The sequence below is a fragment of the Hippopotamus amphibius genome, chromosome 13, assembly GCF_030028045.1.
Source record: "Hippopotamus amphibius kiboko isolate mHipAmp2 chromosome 13, mHipAmp2.hap2, whole genome shotgun sequence".
In the NCBI taxonomy this organism is placed as follows: domain Eukaryota; kingdom Metazoa; phylum Chordata; class Mammalia; order Artiodactyla; family Hippopotamidae; genus Hippopotamus; species Hippopotamus amphibius.
The window spans coordinates 55,173,618-55,200,512 of NC_080198.1; the positions used below are offsets into that span (position 1 = coordinate 55,173,618).

Here is a 26,895-nt window from a genome sequence, read left to right on the forward strand (position 1 = left end):
TTGCTTTCTAAAGTCAGTGTCAAAACATTTTTAAATGAAGTTTCAAAAATCTCCTTATATACCAATTCTACAAATTCACATGTTGTCATGAAGAGATAGAAAAAGAATATAATTGTGTATTATGCTGAGCATATTAGATGCATCACATAGTCAACTGACCAACTAATTCTTTTGAATTTCATCAAGTATTGTAGTAACCAAAAGATGGAAGAAAAACTTTGTCTTCTGGTGAACATTCTAAACTTAATTCTGTATCTTAAAGCAAAAATATTATAGTGAACTATCAAAAAGACCAACAAATAAATTATAAGGTTAAGATGTCAGAAACCTCTGCATATTTGACTCTTTTGACTAATTTTGCAGATTTTGGATCATTTAAACACAAATTATGCAAAAATGTTTAAATAGATATGAATTTTAAATGGCCTATGACATACTTAGGCAGTTTTACTTGTTCCCCCCAAATACTGGACAATACGCTTGTGAATTCATACCATGGCCTGATTTTTCTCAAAATAATTACCACACTGATGATAACAACAGCAACAACATCATCAATAACAAGAAGCCATGAAAATTAGAGGCACCTTTGTGATTTTCTATCTGTGAAGGACATGTGTGCATGGGTGTGGAGATGAAATAGAGGGAGGCTCATAAACAAATCCATCATAGCACAGTATCATAATTATGGATTTATTAAAATGAATTTAGTTTTTAATGGTCAGTCAATATGCCAAAGAGTAATTCTAATTATCCTGTAAATTGTTTGCATCTGTGACTAATCCTACTGTAATACATCTTTGCCAATCAACTCACACCATTTCTGAATACTGTTTATTTATATCTTTGTCATTCTTCAGTGTAATTTTACACTACACACACACATTTTTCTTCTTTGTAATTATTTTTCATCGACCCTACATACGTAGCTATTGTTTTTCTACCGAAAAATCATATAGGATTTGAGTCAGATTTTTATAAGCTCTGAAATAAAGTTATGTTGTGCTTAGTTTACTCTTGTTTTTAGCTTTGGAAGCATAAGTAGAGACCACTTATACATATAATTAAAATCCAAAAATATAATTAAAACAGCTATTAAAATGGGGAAGACTTGCACATTGTTACATCAGCATGTAAGGCAGCTGAACAACTCAAAGCTCTGAAATTTATCATCTTCTTTAAGGTTCAGCAATGCTTTCTTGGAAGACAGAGAAAGGCATTGCTGTAGATTAGCTCTCTAAGGTCTCCTGAAAACCTGAAACTCAAGAAAAGGAAAAGGAAATTTCAGTATTAATAAATAAACAAAACCTTCCTGTGGGTATTTCTGCTTTCAAGAAGGGAACAAGAGGATAGCTTTGTACCAAGCAAAATAAATCTATAAAGTGCTCTCTTATGCTTATAAAAAATGGTGGGGAAAGAAGCCACTCTTCACACTTGCTACTTACCAAGAGAAAGACATTTTTTTCAAAGTTTAGGCCTTTTCTTTTTTTTTCTGGCTACACCACGTGGCATGCAGAATGTTAGTTCCCAGACCAGGGATCGAACCCATAACCCCTGCAGTGGAAGTACAGAGTCTTAACCACTGAACCAGGGAAGTCCCTCTGCCATTTTTTTTTCTTTTGGTATTACTAATAGATAAAACTCCTTATGATCATGAGCAGAGAAATAAACTACAGTTACACTCCTTAATACTGTTTGGGATGTATAAAGGAAGGTCCAGAACTATGTGTGACAAAGGGAGAGAGAGACCAGAATAAATTAGGAAAGCTGGGGGGGGGGGGGGGGGCTTTCAACTTCTGGACACAACCAGAGTGAAACAGATGGAAAAAACAACAAAAAGAAATTTCCAAGTTAAACATACCCTGTAGCTGTCTATGTGGAGGGCCATGAGACTTTGAAGAACAAGGATATATATTATTCAATTTTACACTTTTAAAATCAGCTGTTTATGATACTATAACCCCTGTGTTCAGCCTGAATCTTAGCAAAGCTGTCCACAGAGAATAAGCCTTAGAAGTTATTTTGAAAGGACTGATTTCCATGGGCACAAGGAACTGACCAAAGAGCACATCTGGAAGTAAGCTACAATAAGTATGGAATATTTACTAGAAGTAGAAAATTAAAGCAGAAGTTACTCTGAGAAAAAGAAGTACTCTGAATATCTTTTAAAATATTGAAAGAAATATGGGCTTTCATTTAAAAAAGTAAAGCAAGCAGTCTCGTGACAATGGAGATAACGAGTGAGGTGATATCATCTTATAATTTTTAATCTGCCCTGAGCACAAATAAACATTTTTGGTTTCTATCTAAATAATTTGGATAGAGATTCACCAAGAAGCTACTCAGAAGCTTTCAAACTTGGGGGTATTGGTATTTCCCAATTATATATTCTTTTAGTTATGACATTCTGGAATAAGGTTGTAGAATAGATGCAAAGAAATTTCAATCCAAGAGAATATTTATAGTTAAGACAATTGTAACTAGTAGTGATTTCAAATAGTAAAGAGTTGTCTGTGAGTTCTAATCCTGTGACCTCGGGCCATCCTGCTCCATCCTGCTTTTGTCAAGCTGACTCGTTTCTTTTCTTAAGTCACAAGAATATGCACACCACCATGTCTTGATCAAAGCAAATCACAAGGTCAAGCCAGATAAAAATGTTACGGGAAAGAATACCCTTCTATGGTGGTGCAAAGGCGTGTTTGGTGAACAGCTATTTAGTCAACCTTCCAGTACAATCTAGGTTTGGGAATTTCCTTTTAACAACGTATAGCCTATACATTTTTTTGGTACATTTAATTTTGTGTCTCCCTGAAGGTTGAAGTTTTAGGAGGAGCTCTCATATCATTAACTTATTTACTCACCAGACCCATTCAGGAAGATTAAAGGTATTTACTTATCTACTTTTAGGCAGAAAAATTTTTACTTAATTGTTGTATCATAATTTGTGTTGTTGCTGATGATAAAAACACAAAATATTTCTGACTAATTACAAATTTTAATGTGAGCACACTTAATATCTATCTCCCTAAGTGGTTAATATGACTTTGTTTAACTGTTTCCTAAAAGAAATGTCCTGCAAATTTTTTTCTAAGAAAATTTCCACTCATAGGCTAATACCTATATTCATTTTACTGATAAGTTCAGATGATAACAAACAATGCTCAGAAATATCCTATTCAAACACAATATATCAATTTAATTTATACTACTAATACAAGTTATTATTACAGGAATAAATATACACATGCTCAGGATAGTAGAGGTTGACACAGTCAGTAAATCACAGATCTGGATTTACTTCTGCTCCCCAGACTAACTTTTTGCCCTGATGTAAGGCAACATAAAATTCTCAACAGCTAGTTGTCTTCGTTTATCTAATGGTAGTAAAAATAACTGTTTTATATTATTGTTGTGAGGAAAGAAAAGAGAAAAGGTTTTTAGCACAGTGTCTGACACAGGTGAATGATGCTGATGGCTTACATGGTCATGGTTATTATAATTACCACAATTAGCGTGTATTGATTCCTCAATTTTTGTTACGTACTCTGCTAAGCAACTTAATAAGTTAGTTTCATTTATGTACCACCCCTTCCCTCAATAAAACAAACACAAATCCTTAGGTAGGTACTAATAGTAGCCCCGTATTAAAAATAAACAGGCACAACAGAGTTAATTGGCCAAGTTTACATGGCTAGTTAATGATACAAGTGGGTTCCCTGATAGCCATCATTAAAATTTCTCCAGGGCATGGTGTATGAATATTTAGCTCAGGAACAGCCATGGCTCTACTTTGTGTCCTTGCCTATATCAGTAATTAGCCAAGGAGTGCTTATTCATTTAGCCTACACGTGCTGCAGGTCTTGTCAACCCAGGCCTCCAGGCAGCCACTACCAATTAATCAGGGTTTGTATTTAATTTGAAATATGTTTATCATCTGGCTCTGAAAGGATATAATTCTGTTAATTAACATTTTTGTATAACTAGTAACCAGCCCACTAGCTCCCGTCAATCCCATTTGTACTCTGCATTTGGACTAGTTCCAGATGGGATTTTACAAACTGGGTGTGAAGCGCTAGAAGAAAGAATCAGTTTGGTCATGCATCAGGGCAGTAAGATCAGTGCTCTCATATTTTAAAATAATGCTCTCTAGTCATTGATGTTAGGTGGAGCTCAGGTACCCTATGATCACTTTTGAATTAGAAAGATTTCTGGTGGGGGGAAAAAAAGCTGATTTTTTTTTTTTAAAGAGGTGGATTGTTTATGGAATTATTGTGTTAGTTAAAAGGACTAGAAGAAAAAAAGAGTAAGTCAATAACATCTATACACAGAAAATAAAGTTTTTTTTTTTTTTTTCAGACAATCAGAGAATTCTGGGTGGAAAGCATGACCTGCCAAACGTTGCAGAGGAAATGAATCTGTGCGATCTACCAAAGAAACTCTGACAACTGCAACCTTGTATGCATTTGTTCTTTTTTGTCCCACTTTATTCCTACTTTTTTGGATCATTTACCAAATAAGTTACCTACATCCGAATTAGGTACTGTTTTAGACCACAAACTAAATCAAATGATTGCATATTTACTTAGGTATCCATTGACTTTTTTTTTTTATAAATTGTTTGCTTAAGAACAAAATGAAAACTTTTACACCTTATTATCACTGATTTTTTTTCTAGTTTCTATCTCAAATTCGTATACCAATAAGTGCATGTAAATTGTTTTTTTTTCTATTAAACATCTTCATTTCAATACATGATGTACTAAAAGTAGAAAATATTGGGTTACATTTCTATATAACCTCTTCATTTCTCCACCCCTGTGCCAGCCCTCCATATGCTTACTTGTTCTATTGAACTACAAATGACTATATGGGCTTTACCTGAAACTTCTCCTATGCCCCTAAAGCACAGAAGAATTTCATATAACAGTGGACATGTGTGTGGTGTTCTAAAGATGCTTTCTTCATTAGGCAACATTATAACTTTGCAAAGAAAACATATATTTTCAATGTTTGGCTTCCACATGTTTTAGACGGGAATTGTCATCTGTTGGTCAGTTTCTGCCACTGGTCATGTACAGAGACCACAATCATGTGCAGAGCACATAGTACATTATTCTGTATCAGTAGTTGGCAAATGATGGTCTATGGACCAAATCTTGCCCACCACTGTTTTGGGAAAAGTTTTATTAGTACACAGTCCCATATGGTTATGTATTGTCTATGCTGCTTTTATACCACAAAGGCAGAGTGGGGTAGTTGTGACAAAGTGTGACATGAAAGCTAAACATTTACTATCAAGTTTTGTAAAGAAAAAGTTTGCTGACCTCTGCTCTACACTATAACTCTGAAATCTCTTTTGTTCCTTTTGCTTCTACTTGTCAATCTTTATGTTATATCACAGGGAGCTGTGGATTTATCTTTTATTCTCCAATTGCAAAACATAAAATCACTTTAATAATAACTTCCAGGATGGAAACTTTTGGACATGTATGAAAGAGAGGACATCAAGGACAGGAATAAACTGAGGCTTTTAACTATCTTTGCAGGTTTTACTATCCTTGTTACACAGTTCTGTGAATGCTCTGATGAGATCTCTCAAGAGAGAACCTGTTTCTAGGAGTGTGTTTAGCTGATACATGCTACATATTCAGGATCCAATAGAGCATCCAAGCCAAGCCCATGTGTTCTTCAGTCAATGACTGAAATCACGTGGGTACTCTGGCACTTCTCTTGGGACTGGGTGAGTGTTTCCCAGAATTTCCCTGCAATCTGAGTCACTTCCCATTCAGCCCTGTGTACCTCCCTCTGCCCTTTTACAGGAGCCAGACATGCATTGTTTTCTGAAAGTTGTCTCTGCCCAAAAGTGCTTCCTTTCCCCTTTATCTATAAAAAGCCTTTGCTCCCAACAAATATCTTGCATGTGTAATTCTGTCAACACCTATTTTTTAGAGAACCCAATCTTACATACCTGTTCTGTTCTTATTTCCATTCCACTCAAAGCAAACAAACAAATGAAAACAAAAGGAAAGTTATAAATATTAACAAAATAAAGCATACCTGGAGAGTGACAGTCTCTGAAAATTATTTATCAGATTATAACTTGGAAAATCTATTGGGAGATCATGTCCATTAGTCTCTTGCATTTCCACATATCTTACAAGCAGAGACTTTGCTCTCTTTTTCTGAACTACAGTTTCAAGGCTGAAAATAGGGATAGTTTCTTCCTGTGGGGTAGATAGTAATGTGATTGCTGTCCAGGATAATAATGATAATCTGTCCCTCCAGGGCACACATTAGACAGGTTTCTAATAGATGCTTTAAAAGATTGGGATTTCCTAAGCATATATTTCTCAGTTGTGATACAAACCACCTGTGTGGGCAGCATCTACCTGAGTGGCTCCACATTGCCCCGTAAGACACAGGAACAAAGAGAACTAATGGACACATGCAGCTCCTACTGTATGCTGTGCCATGAAGAACAAAATCTTCCATCCCTGACCTGGAGCCTCTTCTACATCCATGAAACTGTGACAGACTAACTTGTTAGCACACAGATGGCAAAATCTCAAACCCTTCCCAGTTCTTGAAAATGTCTAATCAAGAAATTTGAAGTAGGACTTCCTAGGTGGCACAGTGGTTAAGAATCCGCCTGCCAATGATGGGGACGCGGGTTCAATCCCTGCCCCAGGAAGATCCCACATGCCGTGGAACAACTAAGCCCATGTGCCACAACTACTGAGCCTGTGCTCTGGAGCCCGTGAGCCACAACTATTAAGCCCATGTGCCAAAACTACTGAAACCCATGCTCCTAGAGCCATGTTCCACAACAGGAGAGGCCACCACAATGAGGAGCCTGGGCACCACAATGAAGAGTAGCCCCTGCTCTCCGCAACTAGAGAAAGCCCGTGTGCTGCAACAAAGACCCAACATCAGCCAATAAATAGACTAATTTATTAAAAAAAAGGATTCCCTGTATTGACATTATAAAAAAAAGGAGGAAATTTAAAGTATAAAAAAAATTGGCAAAATGATTGAATGTGGAATAAATAACCATTGTCTCCTTCACCCAAATACAAGTTTTGATATCTTAACTCTGTGATAAGGTAAATACTCTTTTATTGCACATTAGACTTTAAAATTCAATAGATTTGTGAAAGCCATTTTGGGTCACTACTTGAGAATTCAGGAAGGAAAGAAAAAGAAAATTGCCAGCAAACATATAAAGACATCACTTAGGATTTCATAATATTTTTATCAAGCAGTGTGCCCATTGATTTAGGAAAATAGATCGCTTAAGTATTTTTATTCCTTCAAAATCCACACCATTACTTTAGATGGAAGCAGATTTCTGGTCTAAATTATGGCTCTATCAGGCATTGAAGAAATGAATGACAGGACTAAGCACCTCATGTAGGAGTCTCCTCGATTACCCTTCTGCAGTGTAGCTGTCTGTATGTTCAGCTCATGTTCAGCCATGATGATTATTTTATGCTAATAAAGTAATATTATGTAGTTTTTACCAAGACAGGAATAAGCAAAATGAGCCTGGAGAGGACTCTGCAGCTGTGTGGAAGGAATGTGTATGGTCCTTGGGGGATGTGATTATCCGACGACTGAATCATCATTAGGATAATTAGTGCACTTGGCAACTGCATTAGTGGAATTATTGTCATTGCTCACAGCTTGTCAGTGCAGTGTTTTTTGATTTGGTAACATTCATTTTTACAAATGCAACTGACCATGTGAATGAAATCAAGAGAAGTAAAAACTTTCATTATTTCTATTCAGTCAGTTACAGAACTAATAAATGAAAAGTGAATATATTTAAGCCTAAAGGGGGTATTTTTTGAAATTAAATGGTTAACTTGCAACTGTCCTGAATGTAAACTTAAATAATTAAAACAAAATCTAGTATTTTTTTATGAACCAATCATCTACTTAATTTTCATCATGACAATTCTTAAAAGATAGATACTGAGGCCATTTTTTTTTAATTGAAATATAGCTGATTTACAGTTCTGTGTTAGTTTCAGGTGTACAGCAAAGTAATTCAGTTATATATATATATATATATATATTCTTTTCCAGATTCTTTTCCCTCACAGGTCATTATGAAATATTTTGTATAGTTTCCTGTGCTATACGGTAGGTCCTTGTTGGTAATCTCTTTTACATATGGTAATGTGTGTATGTTAATCCCAAGCTCCAAAAATATGGAATGCTTCATGAATTTGAGTGTCATGCTCACACAGGAGCCATGCAAATCTTCTCTGTATCATTCCAATTTTTAGTATATGTGCTGTTAAAGCAAGCATGAGCCCATTCTTATATATCCATCTTAGTTATTAGTTAGTGGGATACTCTTTGGGCCTGCCATGACTGTTCACAGGTGGCTTCCACTCTGTAGATTCTATTTTGGAAGAAATTATACATTGAAAAAGTATAAAAAAAACTGTTCACATATCGTTAGTGCCATTTTGTTTTGTTTATTAAATAAGCTGAAGTTCTGTTTAAGGATAACTGATCTCTAATAATTCTGATGACCCAACCACAATGGAGCACTGACTATTCAGGTTTGACAAAACCATCTGTTCTACCCTAGAGAATGACAACTTTGATCCACATGGTGTTTATGACTGTTTTCATTAGACTGAACCTTGAAGCACAAGCTGTCCTGTTTATCATGTTTTGCTTCTTTCATGGGATTGATAGGGCGAGTACATACTATATGGAAACTCAGTTTTCCCAACTTCTATTGAAAAAGTTTATCTACCTTTTCTCAGTAAGAAAGTGAAGGACCACGTGTCTGTCCTTACTGAAAAACTATGAAATATTGCTGGAAATCATGTTATTTTTTGTCATGTATATTTGGGCCTTACATTGTTTTCTGGACCCTCTTTTCCTTCATTTTTTTTTTTTCCATTTCTCCTGTCCCCATAAGAGTAGTCAGTCTTGGCAAAAGTCACAGAACTGACTTGTGTTCAAGAATACAGGGAATGGGAAGAAGCTCCTTGACGTTGGTCTTGGCAATGATATTTTTGGAATTTGATACCAAAAGCAAAAACAACAAAAGCAAACATCAACAAATGGGACTACATCAAACTTAAAAGCTTCTACACAGCAAAAGAAACAGCTAACAAAAAAGCAACCTGTAGAATGGGAAAAAGCTTTTGTAAATCATATTTCAGCTAAGGGATTAATAACCAAAATATGTAAAGTACTTCTATGGCTCAATAACAACAAAAAATCCAATTAAAAAATGAGCAGAGGAACTAAATATGCATATTTCTAAAGAAGATATCCAAGTGGCCAATGGGTACATGAAAAGATGAAAATATCACTAATCATCAGGGAAATACACATCAAAACAACAATGATCTGTCACCTCATACCTATCAGAATAGCTATCATCAAACAGACAAGAGATAAAAGTGAGGATGTGAAAAAGGGGAACCCTTGTATATTGATGCTGGGAATAAAAAGTGGTGCAGCCACTATGGAAAACAACATGGAGTTTCCTCAAGAATTAAAAATAGAACTTCCATATGGTCTAGTCATTTCACTTCTGGGTATATATTCAAAGAAAATTAAAACAGTATAGCTAAGATATATTCATTCCCATGTTTATTTCAGCATTTATTATAATATCTGAGATATGGAAACAATCTAAATGCCCATGAACAGATGAATGGATAAAAGATGTGGTGTATATATATAGTTGACCCTTGAACCAATGGGGGTTAGAGATGCCAACTCTCCTCACAGTGGAGAAACAGAGTATAACTCTACAGATAGTCCTCTGTTTCCATGGTTTCATATCCTTAGGCTCAACCAAACTTGGATAATGTAGTATGTATGTATTTAGTGAAAAAAAATCTGTTTATAAGTGGACTCTGGCATCTCAGACACATGTTGTTCAAGTGTTCACTGTATATACATTGAAATATTATTCAGCCATGAGAAACAAAGACATACTACCTTTCCCAATAATGTGGATGGAACATGAGAACATTATTCTAAGTGAGATAAGTCAGACAGAGAAACACAAATACTGTTCCATCTCATTTATGTGTGGAATCTGAAAATGCCAAACTCATAAAAACAGTAAAATGGTGGTTCTAGGGCAGGGGGTAGTTGGATAGGACAAATGCGGTTTAAGTGTACAAACTTGAGAACAAGTGGTAAATAAACCCTAGAGATCTAAGGCAGAGTATCATGAGTATAGAGAATGATATTGTATTATAATCACCAAACTTGCTAAGACACTAGAACTTAATGATTTCAACCATTAAAATGAAATGATAATTATGTAATTTGATAGAGATTCTAATTATCACTAGAATGGTAATCACATTTCAATACTTTAATGTATCAAATTAATATGTTGTACACCTTATAGTGATACAATGTTATATGTCAAATAAATTTTAAAAATAAGTTAGTGGAAGCCGACAATGGGACACAGGAATATCAGAATCTGCTCCTCAAACTTCCTGTCTTTTTATGGAAGGTAAAAAATCACTTACTGGATTTTCTGCTTTAAAAGAGGATCCAGTATGTGTAGTTTGAAAAATATTAAAAAAATTTTACCCAACAAATAAAGATCAAAACCAACCAATGTATAAAAAGTTAAATATTTAGAGGACAAAATTCAGACATTTATAAAGGCTTGTAATAAGAAGTGATATTTTTCACTTGTGAGGAAAAATAAAAACAGAAATAAAACATTGAAAAACTGTTTAAAATATAACCCACAGATGATGAACATTACAACTCATAATAGGAATGGATTTGAAAGTGAGCATATAACATAATTCTGTGTCCCCAAACAGGGAAAGGGGTACATGCCTAAAGAAGACTATACTCCTCTCCCTGTTTATTCAGGGATTATTGAAATGAAGCACATTTTTACCTTCTCTTTTTAACTTCAGCTGCTTTCATGATACTCTATTGCATACAAAAAGAGCTTACTAGAGTCGAGACATTAAAAAACATTTAGTAAACAACTAGATGAATATAAGTAACTCTGGTTCGGTTCTATATAAATTAATTGTTAGCTCTGAAAATCCAACTGTAGCTAAAGTGCAGGCATTTTCCCAGCATGAGTCATTTTAGTAGGAATATCAATATTCAATGGTAAATGATTTGAAAATTATACTGACCATATCACTGCAGGCTACTAAATATTCTACTCAGAATGTCTACAATGTTTCATTTGAAACCATTCATACTTGTTACCATTTAGAGTCTGCTATTCAAGAAAAGTGTTTTTTCATTAGAGGGAATTAATCCTCTTGATAAATTCCTCCTATACGTCAGGTACTTGGGCACTGTAATTTTTATTTTACCTAATCTTTTCTTTATTGTAACTGTTATGTGTAATGGATGAGGTTAGTCTTTTTTCTTTGCCTTTAAGTCTGAGTGGATCTAGACACAATTACCACAAGTGAATGTGCAACAGATACTTTTGTATGTTACTTTATATACTGAGTTAGAATGTATGTACAAGAAATTTCACACATCCATAGTTAACTGTAAAATAAAATTTAGAGAGAGAATCACAAGTATCTATATTATCTATGAGCTTATGTTTTTTTTTTCAGTCACCCTGCGCAGCTTACAGGATCTCAGTTCCCTGACCGGGGATCAAACCCATGGTCCTAACCACTGGACTGAAAGGGAATTCCCTCTATGAGCTTATCTTGTTAGATATCATTGATGAATATGCTGGTATTGGTTGCATGCAGACTTGCTTTTTCTTTTCTTTTTTTTTTCTTTCTGAGAATGTTTTCACATCTGAATAGGTTCAAAATGCCTTGACACTTCTGGTATTTCCCTGAATGAGTTAGCTCTTCATCCTACAGCTTTCCCTATAGCCAAAACTCTGTCACCAGTGAATTCTTTAAATCCATAGACAAAGACAATAACATGCATCTGTATCTGAGACCTAGAGTACTAGTTATAGAAACCAAAGCCCTTATTTTTTTTTAAATTATGCATGTGGTTTCTATGGTTCCATTTTCTTAAATATTTGAGCCACATTCAGATTCACGATTGATTATAATCTTAGCCTTGATCTACAGATAGAGAAAATCTTAGACCTAACATTGCATAACATTTATTTTGCTTACGTACTCAGAGCCAGATATTTTATATATTATTTATTTATTCCTCCTGCACTACAGTATTATTATATCCATTTGTTCAGCTGAGGAAACAGTCTCAGAGATGCAAATGAGCTAATTTATGATCCTGCCGCTAAAATTGATAGGAATAGGATTTAACATTATTTCTGTCTGGCATCATAGTCCATGTTATATACATTTTGATATTAAACATGTACATGCTAGTACTGTAAAATAGATTGTGGTATCCATGAGACTGCACCTGGCAGACTGCAATTACAGTGAGTGTCATTGATCAAGGGTCCCAGTCACTGGGCTCTGAACCCACTGAGACATTTGCATGGAGGCCAGACTTTCCAGTCTAAGAATGAGCATGCCAGGGATACTGAGGTGAATCCACTTCTAGGAGACACAGTTCTTTTCTGAAGGCTGATATTGGCTTGAACACTCCCAGTGCCTTGTTGGACATTTCTTAGACTGCACAGCAACCTAGGACACATTCACCTCACCTTCTCTTCCTCTCCTTTCTTCAGTGTGACCTGCTTTGCTATCTTACTGGTGGCTCTCATACAGACATTTTCCCTAGTAAAATCCTTGCACATTAAAAAAAAAAAAAAGTAGCTAGCCATTTCCATGAAATTTTTAAAGTTCCAGTGATCAGAAGTTTGCTAAGTTATCCCCTCCAAAGTAAAAGACAAGGGCTCAATCTTGCATCCGCCATCAGAGATAGATGCACAGGGCCTGATGGGACATTTTTGGATTCTAGACCTCACCAAGTGCTTTGCCAATAGTTCTTAAAACTGTGTGACAGTCTAGGGAGTTTCTTCCCAAACTTCTGTCCTCTCCTTCACCTGGAATCACACTTATGTCACTATCTGAGACTCTTCCAGTCTTACTTGTTTTCTTCCCTAACTTGTCTCACAAAGGCATTTCTCCTAATATAAAACTTGTGCACTTTAATTCTGTCTTGGCATCTGCTTCTTAGGAGACCCTGACTTACATATATTCAATGTTAATTAAAAACTAGGTTAAAATTGTATGACTTTTACTGATGAAATGATTAGACTTGGCAATATAGGATGAACTATACTAATAAAAGAAATTTCCTATTTCATATGCTGGTTAAACTTTGTTATAAATGAGTTAAGTAAGATCACTAAAACCATGAAAGTGATGGATTAATGGGAAATCTGTTTGCCACAAATATAAAAACCAATGAAAAACACTGTTATTCAATAATCTACATAAAAATTGTGAGAACTACTATTAAAGTGTTTAAAATTTCTAAGCAAAGGAAATAACTTTCTTTTTTATTATGGGGGACCAATTCAACTCACTAGAAATAATTAAAGACATGAAGTAGGTCATATTAGAGATATGAAATAGGTTGTATAAATAATGAAAAGGTCAAGAGACAATTTGTTGGCAAACAGTTCATTTATTAACTTTCATTCCTGGCTAGCGTGCAGTGAAATGGATATTCTCATAATATTTGTCAGATCATACTTTCTCATTAATAATTTTCAAGCATTTATCAAGAACTATAAAAGATTCATACCATTTTCCCAACTATTTTTTCCTTGAAAATCCTTAGAAATTAATTAAAAAGGTTTATCTGAGTTTATAGATGCAGGTGTGTAATAATAATTATAATAATAATAATGTGTAATCAACATATTAGAAGCAAAATAGATGTCTCAGGAAAAAAAGTAATTGTATTGTTGACAACAGATTGTCAAGTGTAAAATTCATATAGGGCTTCAGGGTACATGAGGGTTTTATCTGTGCTTATTCACAACAGAACTACAGAATCTGAATTTTTATAAGCAATTAATAAATAATTAGGGAATAAATTTACAAATTGTTAATGACCAATTAATGAACATGAGATAATATAAATGGAAATAAATAATATGACTACTCCATGTTTAAGCATATAAATTAAAATGTGACATGCAGTAACCAAAAGTCATTATTCCAAAGTTACAACTTTTACTTTCTAATATACAGATTATTTGTGATAATTTCCTTTGCACTAGTCAGAATTTTTTTTCAATAAAATTGGGTTATCTTAATTGAACAATAACATATTGGTAAGGAATTAATTAAAGAGAAGGCTTGAGAAATAGCTTTTCGTGCAAAATCAGGAACAAAGAAACAGTCTGCTTAGAACACCAACATTGGCTCCTTTGTCAATGAGAGAAACCCCTTTACCCAAGCCCCTATAAAAAACTTTAATCCTGCCCGAGCCCCAAACATAAATGTCCTAACACTGAGGACTGTTCATTATATGATTTAAAATCCACTGTACTGTTAGTTCATCTGTATTAGTCTTCTAGGGTTGCCATAATAAAATACCAGAAGATCAGGCGCCTTAAACAACAGAAATTTATTTTTTCACTGTTCTAGAGGCTGGAAGTCTAAGATCAGGTGACAGATTTGGTTTCTCCTGAGGCCTCTCTCCTTGGCTTGTAAGTGGTCATCTTCTCACTTTGTCCTCACGTGGCCTTTTCTCTCTCCATGCACATCACTGGTATGTCTCCTTTTATAAGGATATCAGTTCTGTTAAATTTACAGTTCCACTCACGACCTCATTTAACCTAAATTGTCTCCTTAAAATCCTTATCTGCAATAAAGCCACATTGGGAGTAAGGACTTCAACATATGAATTTTGGGGGAAGACAATTCACTCCATAATAACTTCCAACTTCTGTTTTGTGTGATTCTGTATATAATCAAAGTTATTAATTCTTTGTGGAGCAACAATTCTGTGTGAAAGTGGGCCTCTTAAAATTTTTAATCCAAATTTCCTTTCATAACTACAATTCAAATGTTATGTAAAGTTTTAACCTGTCTATCCATAGTTCTCAATGCAAACTTTAAATTTTTGCCTATAGGACTCATTTTGCATTCTCAGCAATGACTTAATTTTGTATACAAATTTTAGAGACTCTGAAGGTTTATTTGACCCTAGTATGGTATTTTAGGTCACTGTATCATTTGATATTTTAAAAATTTGAGTAGACATTAGAGAAAATAAGCATTATTCCAGTTCTAAGACATTGTTGCCCTTGAGGATGAGAGACTTGAGTGAGGGAGAAGCTAAGGAGCTGATCATAGTATAATAGTGTCCTCAAATTCATGTTGGTCTGTGTAGGATTTAATAGCCTGAATTTTAATAATGTAGAACTATAGGCTCTAACTTACCACATCATAGGGACAAAACAACTTTCTCAGAGCAGTTTAATATTCTGAATTCTAGCATAATGAGCACAGATTACTATGCTACTATGCTATGGATTTCTTTGTCTCTTCAAGTCATCTAAGAGGATCCATAATAAAAACATAGCTTTATTATAATTATTATGTACATATATGCATATATATAAATAGATAAACAGATATAGAGACAGATAAATGATACAGAGATGGGAAGAATTTTTTCAACAGGATTTTTGCTTAATTGGGGCATAGTTGTTTTACAATGTTGTGTTAGTTTCTGCTGTACAACAAAGTGAATCAGCTATAGGTATATGTATATCCCCTCCCTCTTGGACCTCCTTCCTGCCCCTACCTCCCTCTCACCCATCTGGGTCACCACAGAGCACTGAGCTGAGGTCCCTGTGCTATACAGCAGGTTCCCATTAGCTGTCTGTTTTACACATGGTAGTGTATATATGTCAATCCCAATCTCCCAATTTATCTGACCTATCCCCCACCCTGACCATGTCCTGACTGACCTATCCCCCACCCCGCCGTGTCCATATGTTTTAGTTGGATTTTTGAAAAGTAAGAACTCATGTAAAACTCACAGGTAGCCACTAAACAGCAGAAAACTGGTGAGGAACTGCATGTTTCCTGAGTATATCTGCAAGAGTAGTGAGTAGTACAGTAATTGTAATGTGTGATGCTTCATTTTAATAGCCAATGAGATGGTTATTAGGGCATCATGTTGTTCAGTAACATCACTGCAATAGCGAAGGCTGTTTATGACAATTCTCTGATGAAAGCTGTCATTCTACTCAGTTTAGCAGCACGTGTTCCACCCCCCCACCCCACAATGGACCCTTTTATAACCTGTGAGAATTCTCAAAAGAACCATTGAATAAATATTTCAAAATAATGCATTTGTTCTCCATTGCATTATCCCATGTCTGTCCCTACACAATAAATGAATGAAAACCAAATCCAAATTAAAAAGTAGCCCAACTATATGTATCAAAAGAAAGCACATATACATCCAAAATATTTATTTTATGTGTATGTGAAAAGTTAATTATTATGTGGCTCTTCAAAATAAGTTAAAATATTAAGTACAGAAGTTATAGGCTAGCCAGTCCAGCTGTGTTATTTCGTCTTTATACAAGAGAAAACTAACAGCATAGAAAGAGATTCTCTCAAAGCTGTGATGAAAACAAGATGGAGGTTTAGAAATTTCATTAAATTAAGCAATCTCCTAAATACAAGCTAGAAATTTTAGTAGAGATGCTCAAGAAAAATGAACCGAGAAATGAAAAATGATACAGATTGGGGAAGAATTTTTTTCAAAGGAGAATCTGAAAGTTAAAAACAGATCAGTTGGACACATCAAGGGAAACACAGTTACTGTAAAATCAGCTAGCTGTTTACTTTAGATAAATGAAAACTTATGTTCACATAAAACTGGGCATGAATATATCTTAAAATCAGTATAAACCACTCACAAAACAAAAGTCCTTTAACAGGTGAGTGGATAGACAAACTGTTGTACATCTATACAATGGAATGATACCCAGAAAGAAAAAGGAACAAACTATTGATAAACCCAGTAATAGTGGTGACTCTCAAAGGCATTTTGCTGAGTGAAAGAAACCAACCCCAAATGTTACATACTATATGATGCCATTTTATATGATATTTTCAAGAAGGCAACACTGTAGGAACAGAGATCAGTGGATGTCAGAGGTTAGGTTTGGAGGGAGTGTTGAGGGCGATTATTTCAAAAATTGCAATGCCCCATGGACAACATGTGCATGAGCTTCATAAATTTTATATCATTAAAAATATTTTTATTGTTATAGCTTTGAAGATATAAGCAGTGGTGTTTTTTTGCTGTACCACTAGAGGCCATCATACCCTTTCTTAAACAAATAAGTGTGTATGCAAATCAAAAACTTAATTTTAGAGTCATTTATAAGTAATCTAGAAGAATTCATATGTTATATAACAGGATGGATGCCATGCAGATTCAGGGTGGATCATTCTCTACTCCACTGCTCTACATACTTGATTTGATTGCTAGCTATAACTGAAGGCAACTTGATTTTCTAGTAGAAAGACTGACTCTCATTATAGTAAATTCAAAGAAATAAAAAAAAATAAAAGTAAAAATAGCATGAGAGTATTTCAGAATTAACCAAAGATTTTGTCATATAAATTGTTTTTGGTTGCATTTTTTGTAATGTAACTGTTGTGTAACTTTGAAGAATAAAATTCCAATTGATTGAATGAAAAACATTAGACTTCTTGAGGTATATTACCTTATAGTGTGAAATGATGATAATTGACAAGTTATGGCATTTATTTCTCTTGGGAAAATCTGTGTGAGATATTTTTAAAGAAATATATAATGACATCATGCAAATATGAAGAAAAAAAAGTATTAAAATACTGAAATAATTCCAAAACTTCTCATGTGGATTTATCATAAAATTTCCATCTTATTTTTAATTTTAGTGAACTTAGATTTTATGGTTTGCATAATAGTCTCTCAAGCTGTTTTCCTGAGGTTAGAACACACAATCAAAATGTTTATTGCTATTGTGCCTTTATCATTAGGTGGTCTTCAAGAGCTAATCTAAGAGAAATTTATATTACTTATTTTTATGACACATCATTTATTTTTATTATGAAGTTAACTCTTCCCAAAAAATAGTAATGGGAAAACAACATTATTAAAATCAGTATCCATATTTACAGAGTATATATGGAGTATTTTTTGAAGATCAGATATAAGAATTAAACCATAAAATAATTCTTGTAATAATTACAGCTATCTTTTGAACATGATCTATATTATTGCCAAGCATAAAAATCATTTGAAATCATGCTATTATTTTTAGCAAAGAGTAGTGTTAAACCTTAATGACCCTGATTAAGTGATACAGAAAAATTAGTTACCTCCACCATAATTTTACATTTAATTTTATGTAGAACCACTAATATAAAATATCACTGAAACCTTCTTAGATAATTATAGGAGGGGTAGGAGATTTTCAGAGGCAAAAAGACTTGCTCTTGAATTTAGGAAAATAAAACCAAACCATTTAAAAACAAAAACTGAATCATGTGTTCCTGGGTTACATGATGTATTCAAAAAGTTAAATCTGTGTTAATGGGGAAAGGTCTATTATAGATTGTTTTATAGCCCAAAGTAACAAGACTAATGCATGTTATTTTAATAGCTGGTAGATAAATCTTTTCTTAATGTAATCAATGCTGGCTTATAATGGTAGAATTTTTCATTAAAATGGAACAAATATAAATTCTTATGATTTCACTGTTTGACAACGTCTAAATCTTAGACACTAGCAAATGTAGTCAATTTAAAATGAAGCTAAAAATTATGAAATTACAGCAGATAACTTTTCTTTCAATTTTTAAAAAAATCCAAGATAAAGAATATAGCCAAATTAGGTCTTTTGTTACTATCAAGAAATAGGAATTTATTAACTTACTGTTTTCCTTATCCATTCATCTGTTGATGAACACCTAGGTTGTTTCGTATCATCTGGAATGAACATGGGAGTATAGATGTCTCTTGATATCCTGTTTTCGTTTCATATGGATATATACCCAGAAATGGGATTGCTGAATCATATGTTAGGTCTGTTTCTAAATTTTTGAGGAATCGCTATACTGTTTTCCGTAATGACTGCACTAATTTAGGTTCCCAAGAAGAGAACATGTGGGTTTCTTTTTATGCACATCCTCCCCAACACTTGTTATTTTTCTTCCTTTTAATGATAGTCATTCTAACAGGTATAAAGGGATATCTCATTGTAGTTTTTATTTTCATGTCTCTGATGATTATTGGTGTTGAGCATCTTTTCAGGTACCTATTGCTCATTTGTATGTCTTTGTCAGAAAATGTCTACTCAGTTCCTCTGCCTATTTGTCAATCAGCTTGTCTGCTCTTTTGCTATTAAGTTATGAGTATTTTATGTATTTTGGAAATTAATCCCTTATCATGTGTGATTTGTAAATATTTTATCTTATCCCATAGGTTGCCTTTTCATTTTTTGATGATTTTCATTTTTTGATGGTTTCCTTCTGTTGGGCAGAAGCTTTTCAGTTTGATGTAGTCCCACTTATTTATTTTTGCTTTTGTTGACTTTGCTAATTACATGTTAGTAATTTCTGGAAGTCTCTGTCCTTCCCATTCTTATTATGTTAGTTCTCTTTAGAGAACTGGGGAAATTGTTTTACTTTTGACCTAACTTTTTATAAGACTTCAGGTGATTTTTTTCCCTCAATAGTAGGAAATAAATCTGATTTTCATCAGTTGACCCAATAAAAATATAGTACAGAAGCCAATGGTAGCTTCAGTGGAAGTAATTTAGAATGTTCAGTAGCAATTGCTTTGATTTCCATCATCTTCTTTAGCTATGTATGTGACTTTGTATAGACATTTCTTCATATTGCTCTGAGTTGGTCAGCATCAAGCATAAAGAATAGACAATATTTTCATGATATTTCATTGTTTTCTAATCTAGTCAGGTATGATTCCAGATGGAAAAAGAAATGACCTAGTCACCATCTGCTGCCAGAGCCTTGTCATTCATTATCTTGAGGGTGGAGTGGTCTATGCTCTTTTATGGATTTGTCTACATGATATCAAGCTAACACTTTGGAAATTAATTAACATGAACATATGGAAGTGGGTGTTGGTTTCATAACATACAAACTGGTTCAGTTTTACAAAATGTTTCATCCAAATATTTCTTCCAGTGTAGATAAAATAGGCTCTTAGACTCATTTGGAAACTTGAAGGAAAATATGCCTCAGTGATTCAGACTCACTAATTTTGATAGAAGATAATGCCTGGTCATGAAAATCTTTTCTAAGACAAAACAAGAGTTTACCCTGAATTACCCAGATTTAATTGCTGTTCGTTCTTTTTTTAAATTGAAATATAGTTGCTTTACAGTATTGTGTTAGTTTCAGGTATACAGCAAAGTGATTCAGTTATACATGCATATATATCTATTTTTTAGATTATTTTCCCTTATAGGTTATTACAAAATATTAAGTATTTTGCAGTAAACATTAGGTCCTTGTTGGTTATCTATTTTATATGTAGTGGTAAGTATATATTAATCCCAAACTCCTAATTTATCACCCCCCCTTTCTCCTTTGGTTACTATAAGTTTGTTTTCTATATCCATAGGTATTTTTCTGTTTTGTATATAAGTTCAGCTTGTATCACTTTTTTTAGATTCCACATATAAGCAATATCATGATATTTGTCTTTCTCTCTCTGGCTTACTTCACTTAGTATGATAATCTCTAGGTCCATCCATGTTACTGCCATTGGTGTTATTTCATTCTTCTTTATGGCTGAGTAATATTCCATTACATAAATACTTATCTTGACTTACTTTTATAGACTGACTCTCAATTTTTATACTGATAATTTTTTTTATGGCAAATAATCTAATCTTTGCTTTTGTCTATTTTAAATAGTCAAAACTTTTGAATTAAATAAAACATTTTAAACTAGTGAAATAACTGGGATATTTTTACAACTACATGTTTCCAAATAACTGATTGGATTAATTTTTCATTTGGGCTGGGTATTTATTGGTGAAATTTGGGAAAGTTTGAGTTTCCAGTGGGAGTTTGGGAAAGGTTGTACAGTTCTCAGGCTTTCAAGATATAGAAGACAATATAGGAAAAGAAGAGATGTTACAGCCCTTTGCTCCAGCATCCCCAGCCCCATCCTTCAGTATCTGTTGATGCCAAAGAGATGAACCCCATGGAACTGCGGCAGCTTGGGCAGCAGTACACTAAGCAGTGAGGCTGTATTGATAAGGAAGTGAGCTGCATCATACTTGGTGTAGAAGCAGGACAGGAGGTAGAGTACAATGGGAGAGATGCTGAGGAATTTTCAGGAAAAGGTAAACTGGAGCCTGTAGTCCATCTGTTTCCAGTGTGTCAGTAGACGAGCCTTTCCTTGGTCAGGGGTCTCAAAGTGTGTCCCTTTCACTGTATATAGGAAGACATACATAGCCAAATTATGGATGACATTGGTCAAGGTTCAGAGGACAGGAATGCTGAAGAAGGGGATGCTGAGTAGAACCACATGCAGCAGTCTTACCAAGATGATGTAGGCCAGCCAGATGCCCCAGCTATTCATCACTCGCGTGTTGGGGTTTACTTCGTTGTGTGCCATCCCCACATTCATCCTCTACACCTGCGGTCAGTGGGAAGTTGTTGTATAACAAAGGGAATCCAACTCGAGGATGGAAGATGCCTTAGAGGACTGGGGCAGGGAGGTTGGCAGGGACTCAAGGGGGGGAGAGTCAAGGAAGGGAGGGAATACGGGGATATGTGTATAAAAACAGTTGATTGAACTGGTGTACCCCCCAAAAAACAATAAATAAAATAAAAATAACTAAATAAAAAAATGTGGAAATGATAGCATTAAAGTTATAAAATCATCACAGAATATCATTTAATTGAACACCAGTTCTGCCTTTACTTCAGTTAGATCCAACTTACCCACCAGCCTTCCTTTGAACATATTTGTGGGAACTAATCAATACCTCTGCGTGAATCTAAGCTACATTCACCCATTATGATCCATGGTCTGTCCAAGTCAAGTTTCATAACAAGGGTTGCACTAACATGATATTATTTGTAGATAGATTTAAGAGATTTGTACATAAGAATACAACATTTTTAAATGAGATGTATATTGATAGAGAGAAATTCAGTTTTTAAAAAATTTCTTTACTGTCTTTATATATCTTTGTGTAATATACTCTTTTAATGTGTTCTCATTTGAAAATAGAAAAACTTTTTTCTTTTTTTTTAATATTTATTTATTTATTTGGACGTGCTGGGTCTTAGTTGTGGAACGCGAGCTCCCTATGTGTGGCATGCAAACTCTTAGTTCTGGCATGCCTGTGGGATCTAGTTCCCTGCCAAGGGATCAAACCCCGGCCCCCTGCATTGGGAGCTCAGAGTCCCAACCACTGCACCACCAGGGAAGTCCCAGAAAAGCATTTTTTAAAGTGGCTATTTTGTCTCAGAAATAACGTATTTTTAGTTCACCACTGGAAAAGTGTTTTCCATATTAAATTCTAAAATCTTTATTTTTTTAATGCCACTAAGGATAAACATAAATAAACAAGCTTTAAAAAATCTTTTTTGACCCTTGATTATTTTGTAGTACTAGAATCTGTATAATACATAAGAATATCAGTACAAATAGTAGTGGTAGTTTGCTAGAACTATTAAAAATAGGATTAAAGTAGTTAACCTGCGCTGTTTTGTAGGGTATGCTATGTTTTATGAATAAGAATTCTATAGTTGTACATACGTTAGATATTTATTTCTCGTTTCATACAAAATTAATGTAACAGTTGCTGCCTGACCAGCATAATTATAGCAAATTGCTGCCTCAAAATAAATTTTCATAAACGAATTCACTTTTGGCATAATGAGTGACACAATGAACCTTTAACAAAGGTTTGGCCCCATAATCATTTTCTGTGAGAGAGAAAATATGTGTATACAACAAAATGGAAATCCACATTCCACTATTAGGAGCAAATATCATTGAGCACATTTACCAAGGAAGAATGATAAAAAAGATGGGGAAGCACTTATGGCAGGTAGAAGTCCCTTGCAATTTCTAAAGCTGTAATCTGATGGACTGCAGGGCACCAAACCCAGGGGCTTCCATTTGTCCTAGACTGAGCATATCTGCAGAGACTAGACAAATTTGTAACTGTAGTCTGCAGTCAGGCAGCATACATGTCAGCCTATATTTGAGATACATATCTTCCGTCTCACACTATTCTCCCCTCATCTTGTTTTAATTAATTGTTAAATGCTGGTTGTGTTACTTGATGTAGATCAGTACATACATATATAGGCATTTATAAAATGTTCTATTATTAAGCACATATTTCTACTGTGCATTTTAAAGTCATTTGGTTTGAAATAAACTTTATAGTTTAGCACAGTTTTAGATTTACAGAAAACTGGAAAAGATAGTACAGAGGGTTTCCATCTTCCTCACAATCCTTTTTCCCTATGTCAGCATCTTGTATAGTACAGCATATTTGTTACAATTACTGAATCAATATTGATACTTTATTATTAACTAAACCCCAAGCTTTTTTCAGACTTCCTTTATTTTTGCCTAATATCTTTGTTCTGTTTCAACATCCCATCCGGGATACCGCTTTACATGTAGTCATCATACCTCTTTCTGCCAAGTATTCTTGGCTGCAACAGTTCCTCAGACTTTCCTTGTTTTTGATAATGTTGACAGTATTGAGGAATATTGGTCAGATATTTTGTGGGATAGCCCTGTATTAGAATTGGTCTGATATTTTTCTCATATTTAGATTGGGGTTATGGGTCTTTAGGAGAAAGAACACAAAGATAAAATCTCATTTTTGTAACATCATATCAAGGGTTAATACTATCAACATGATTTTCACTACTTCCATGACTTGGTCACCTGACTTAGGTAGTATTTGACAAACCTCTCCACTGTGAAGTTACTGTGGAGTCAATTTACTCCACATCTTCCACTGGAAAGTTATATGTCCGGTTTCCATACTGTACTTTTTGGAAGAAAGTTACTATGTGTAGTTACTATGTAGGCTTACATTTACAGAATGAGAAGTTATGCTTCACCTCCTTGAAGGTAAGGTATCTAAATAAATTATTTGGAATCCTTCCACATGGGAGATTTTGTCTCTTATTCTGTGATGTATTTATTTATTCAATCATTTATTTATATCAATGTGGATTCATGGGTATTCAGTTTTCCTTGGGTTATAAATGAATACTAATTTATTTCTTTGGTTGCTCAAATTTTTCTGCCTGTAGACATTAGCTGTTCTACTCAGTTGTCTGCTTTGTAACCCTTTGACATAACCCCATAGATGTAGAATAATCATGAGTCCATAATGATACAAAGAAATTTTGAGTAAGAAACCAGGTGAGGGGGAAGAGACAAACTTCCTGATCAGAAGAATTCCAAACAATTTACATAGATATCTACCTTCAAGGAAATGGAGCCTAACTCCCCAGTTCTTAAGTGTGGACTGTGAATAGTAACTTCCTTTCAAAGATTCACTATGAAAAAGGGAATAAAACTAATAATTTCATAGTGGAAAACTAGAAAAACACTACTTCATCCAGATAACTAAGGTCAACTTTAACAATACCAAGTAATGTTGAATAGTATGTAGTCTTGATAGTATAAAGTTTATTTCTGAAGTCCTCCTTCTCAAAATTTATAACCTAGGTCTAAACATGAGAAAAGCTTCAGACAAATTCCAAAGAGGGTCATCCTGCAAAATACCTGACTGGTGTTCTTCAAAACTGTCAATATCATCAAAAACAAGAAAAGTCTAAGAAACTATCACAGCCAAGTTGCTAGCCTAAAGAACTATGATGACTAAATGTACTATGTCATCTCAGATGGAGTCCTAGAATGTGTCCTTTAGGTACACAATTTACCTAATGTACTTAAAAGACATTAGTTTTTACCATGTTCTTCAGTTAATAATAATATATTTACATTATTTCATCAATTGTGATAAATGACCTTTCTCATGTGATGTTAATAATAGGAGAAATTAGTGTGAAAACATGAAAACTCCACAATTAATAGATTTTTCTATAAATCAAAAATTGTTCCAAAAATAAAGTTTATTTAAAAATAATACAATGTCCTCTAGTCAGAGCAAAGTTCATATAGAAGTTAGTAATAAACAGATAACTGAAAATTTCTTAAATATTTAGAAATTTAATAACATACCTCTAAATATGAATAAAAGAAGAAATTACTGGGGAAATTAGAATATATTTTGAATTACAAAACATTGAACAGTCAATACTTTAAAATTTGTGGGGAGCAGCTAGAGACCTGCATAGGAGAGTATTGATAGCACTCAATATTCATATTAGAAGAGAACTATGGTGTCAAATCAATAATGTAAGTCTCCAACATAGATTTTTTTTTTTAGAAAGAGCAAAATAAACACAAAATGAGCAGAATGAAGGAACTAGTAAGTATTAAGAGTAAATGTCAATCAAATTCAAGACAGAAAAACAATAGAAGAAAAAATGAAACTGAAACCTGAAGTTGTTTTTGGCTTGTTTTTTTGTTTTTTGTTTTTTTGTATTTCTGGTGCTGAAACCCAGGATTGAAAGAAAGCTGAAGTTTTGAAAGGATCAGTAATACTGATAAGCCTACTCAAACTGAATAAGAAAAAATAGAATCCACAAGTTACCAAAATCAATAATGAAAGAAGAATATATGTACATAAAATATACAAAGTGTGTATATTTTATATATATTTAAATATATAAAAATAAAGTATATACACTTTTTATATATTTAAATATATAAAAATATCAAAATATATAAAAATTATATACATGTAATTTTTATGCATTCTGGTATATAGTTTTGAGGTTCCGACCAGATATAGGTCAATTCCCCTTCTTAAGCAAATGATTGTCAACAGATGGGGATTTTTTCCCACACTGACCGATTCTCTGACACCAGCTGGGTCTCCTACAATTTATTTTAATTCTGACAGTATCTACTTTCAGTTAGCATCAGATCCCACCAGTTAAGGCAGGGCTCAGTCCCACAATGCTGGTCCCACTCCCGATACCAGTCACAAGTCTCAGGTTCTCTCTCATATTTTGGGGGGACTAGCAAAATCCAGATTCCCACAACTCCTTCCTTGAGTTCAGACATTTGCTAGAATGGCTCATAGAACTCAGAGGAAATTGACTCATACTTATCAGCTTGTTATATAATAAAGGATGTGACAGAGGATGCAAGTGAATAGCCAAATGAGGACATACATATCACAATATTATTAGTTGCTGGGAAGATAAAAGTTTTTTAAAAACCCCACAACTACTTCAAATCTATGAAAGGGGCTGATACACACAACACTAAAAGGGTTGTCCATGAGTACGTAATTGATAAGCTTATTTAATTGCCATTGATAACTCCTGCTCTTCAGCAGACATTAACAAGGGAATTAGAATATAAGCCACAGGCTGGGGAGAAAATATTCACAAAAGACACATTTAATAAAGGACCATTATTCAAAATAAACAAAGACAAACTCCAAAATAGGAAAAGAGACAACCCAACTAAAAATGGACCAAAGACTTTAATAACTCACCAAAGAAGATATACAGAGGCATATAATCATGTGTAAAGGACACATCACATGTCCTTAAAATGCAAATTAAAACAATAATAAGGTACTGCTAAAAACACTCATTAGAATGGCCAAAATCCAGAATGCTGACACCACCAATTACTGGCAAGGATATGGAGCCACAGGGACTTTCATACATTGCTGTTGGGAATACAAAATGGTACATCCACTTTGGAAGACAATTTGGTGGTTTTTTACAAAACTAATCATACACTTACTACGAGATCCACCAACCACACTCATTCATATTTACATAAAGAAGTTGCAAACTTACATCCACACAAAAAACCACA

General features: G+C 34.1%; 1 non-coding gene and 1 pseudogene across 1 annotated transcript; both read right to left on the bottom strand.

Annotated features, from left to right (window-relative positions):
- Positions 1-8,207: 8,207 nt before the first annotated feature.
- LOC130835439 (U6 spliceosomal RNA) lies at positions 8,208-8,311 on the bottom strand. The gene has a single exon (XR_009048923.1). It is a non-coding gene; the product is annotated as a U6 spliceosomal RNA (small nuclear RNA).
- A 12,797-nt stretch (positions 8,312-21,108) lies between these two features.
- On the bottom strand, positions 21,109-21,570 carry LOC130835202 (ORM1-like protein 2; annotated as a pseudogene).
- Between the last annotated feature and the right edge of the window lie 5,325 nt (positions 21,571-26,895).